This window comes from Somniosus microcephalus, chromosome 29, assembly GCF_052327205.1.
Source record: "Somniosus microcephalus isolate GS21.2 chromosome 29, FLI_Smic_1.0, whole genome shotgun sequence".
Lineage (NCBI taxonomy): Eukaryota > Metazoa > Chordata > Chondrichthyes > Squaliformes > Somniosidae > Somniosus > Somniosus microcephalus.
The window spans coordinates 5,976,558-5,979,339 of record NC_141015.1 but is presented as its reverse complement, the minus strand read 5'-3'; the positions used below and the strand labels follow the sequence as shown (position 1 = coordinate 5,979,339).

The window sequence follows — 2,782 nt, the reverse complement described above, 5'->3', positions numbered from 1 at the left end:
TGGGAGTGAGGGAATATTCCTTAATACAGGATACCAATTGTATCTGTGTGGCAGCGATTGATTATCAGGTGAGTGGGGGATAGATAACTTAATGGGCAAATCTGTGAATTTCAAAGTAGATTTTAAGATTTAACATGTTATCGTACATCGGAGATAATTGTGACCCATGGAACAGAACAGTAACCAGCCCTTTCAAAGATAATGTGGGTGGCTCTGAAAAGAGCCTTTGGGTTATTAGATTTAATCTTGTGCGGTTTACTTGCTCTTGGAGCTGGCAGTGTTGGTTTTCTTGGGCAGCAGCACCGCCTGGATATTAGGCAACACCCCGCCCTGAGCGATGGTCACCTTTCCCAGCAGCTTGTTCAGCTCCTCGTAGTTGCGGACGGCCAGCTACAGGTGTCTGGGGATGATGCGGGTCTTCTTGTTGTCCCGGGCCGCGTTGCCGGCTAGCTCCTGGATTTCAGCGGTCAGATACTCGAGCACAGCAGCCATGTAGACCGGGGCTCCGGCACCCACACGCTCAGCATAGTTGCCCTTTCACAGGAGCCTGTGAACACGGCCCACAGGGAACTGCAGTCCGGCCCGGGATGAGCGAGACTTGGCCTTGGCCCGAGCTTTACCGCTGGTTTTTCCTCTTCCAGACATTTCCATAATCGGCAGGTTCAGAAAAATTTGAAAATCTCCTCCCACATCTGCCCTTCTTATACCTTCTGGAGGAATGCGATAGCGAACTGGTGAATTTCATTGATGCTTTCCGGTGACCAATCACGGTCTGTTTTTCCCGCCAATGAAAAGTGACTGGAAATAACTGTTCTCAAGTCAGACCGCCAACGATTTTTTAATTTCAAAAAGCCCGCCAATATTTTCCTAACGAGCGAATTAAGTTAATAAATTCACCATTAGCCAAAGAATTCCGAACATGTTTTTTCTTCCTTTTGTCTTATTCCATCTCTCCCTTGCAAATTCCAGGCTGTTACAATCAGAATTAATTCCGCGTTCAATTTGAAACTGCAAGGGGCGGGAATCAATTTCCATTGACTTTGAAACAGGACACATTCCAGCTCAATCTTTGTAAAAGTGAGGATTCACAGATTATCGATCGATCATTCGCACAGGCACTGCTGCGGGAGTGAAGCTAGAACTGGGAGTCCTTCTGTAAGAAGAGAAGAGGGACAGAGTGATCAAACTGACCCCGTTCTGTTTTCTAAAATAAATCCCATTCTGGGTTGTTACACTGCAGGAAGTCTCAATTAATACACGGATGAATCACAAATGGCATTAAAGCATTGGAAAGGTCTTGACAGAGAATAAAGTGACTGAAATCAGTGTCTCGTCCCTTAAACAAGCTTTTAATTCGTCGGCAGGCGCTGTAAATGAACGGGACTGAGAGCAAAGGGAAAGAGCGACCATGACCGTGTTTGTAGTTCTTATCAGCCGAGCACAGAGGAAACGGCCTCCGCTGGCCGAGCTGGGGGAGCGGTGCTCGCAGGGGCCCTTCCCGTCCGTTTCAAAAGTGTGCGGGAGGGGGAGGCGTAGCTTGAATTTTAGCGCATGCTCAGACTCCTTTCTTACAACACTTAAATCAGCAAAAATGTGATTGTTTCACAAATCGCTTTTATCATTCATTAAATGGGCCACATGGAGACGCTGTTCATTATCATCCGAATTACTGATAAACCGAGTGTGTGACCCGGACACTGGAGTGGGAGTTCCTGAACAGGTTCACACATTCCGTCAGTTGAGATTTTATTTTCACCCACAGGGTGGTGGGGGTCTGGAACTGTTTTGCCTGAAAGGGTGGGAGAGGCAGAAACCCTCATCGCATTTAAAAAGTACTTGGATATCACCATAAGAGCTGTAAACTACAAGGCTACGGACCAAGAGTTGTAAAGTGGATTTGACAGATACAGAAGTGCCGCTATCGACAAGGCCGTAAATATCTACGATTCTATGAATAAAGGGCATGAGACCCATCGAGCTTATGCTGATTTAAATTAGCTCCACACCTAAATTTGATTTGTAATAAAATATAGATCTACAGCGATCACAATGTAAATCCACAATCTATCTCCGCTCCAAGGTCACTGCTCTCTCAATAAGGTGGTGGGTGGCTCTTAAAAGAGCCTTTGTGTTGTGATTTGTGGAAAGAATCGAGATGTTCAGCCGCCGAATCCATAGAGAGTGCGGCCCTGCCGTTTCAGAGCGTACACCACATCCATGGCCGTGACCGTCTTGCGCTTGGCGTGCTCAGTGTAGGTGACCGCATCCCTGATCACATTCTCCAGGAAAACCTTCAGCACCCCGCGGGTCTCCTCGTAGATCAGACCTGAGATCCGCTTGACACCGCCACGGCGAGCGAGGCGGCGGATGGCTGGTTTGGTGATGCCCTGGATGTTGTCACGGAGCACTTTACGGTGGCGCTTGGCTCCGCCTTTGCCAAGTCCTTTGCCTCCTTTACCTCGTCCTGTCATATTGATTCTTAACTGAAATCGTCGCTGAATGAAAATTTCTTGCCTTGCAACTTTATTTATGCAGCCTGAGCGGACCTGGCTGAGAAAGGCAGACTGTACGTGAAGGGGGGTGGGGGGGGGGGGGGGGGGTGTGTGAAAGAGAGAGTGGAGAGAGAGCGGGAGGGAAGACAGATTCAGAGAGAAAGGGCTCTGAGCTTCCAGCAACCTCTCCACGTTGACGTTAAAATCCTCTGTAAAATCTTCACAAAAACTAAATACACTTTCAGAGACATCCTGGGATTTCCAGAAAAGCAGTAAACGGAATATATAAT

General features: G+C 47.7%; 1 pseudogene; it reads right to left on the bottom strand.

The window, feature by feature from the left end:
- Positions 1-255: 255 nt before the first annotated feature.
- Positions 256-645, bottom strand: LOC147098410 (histone H2A type 2-C-like; annotated as a pseudogene).
- Positions 646-2,782: the final 2,137 nt, after the last annotated feature.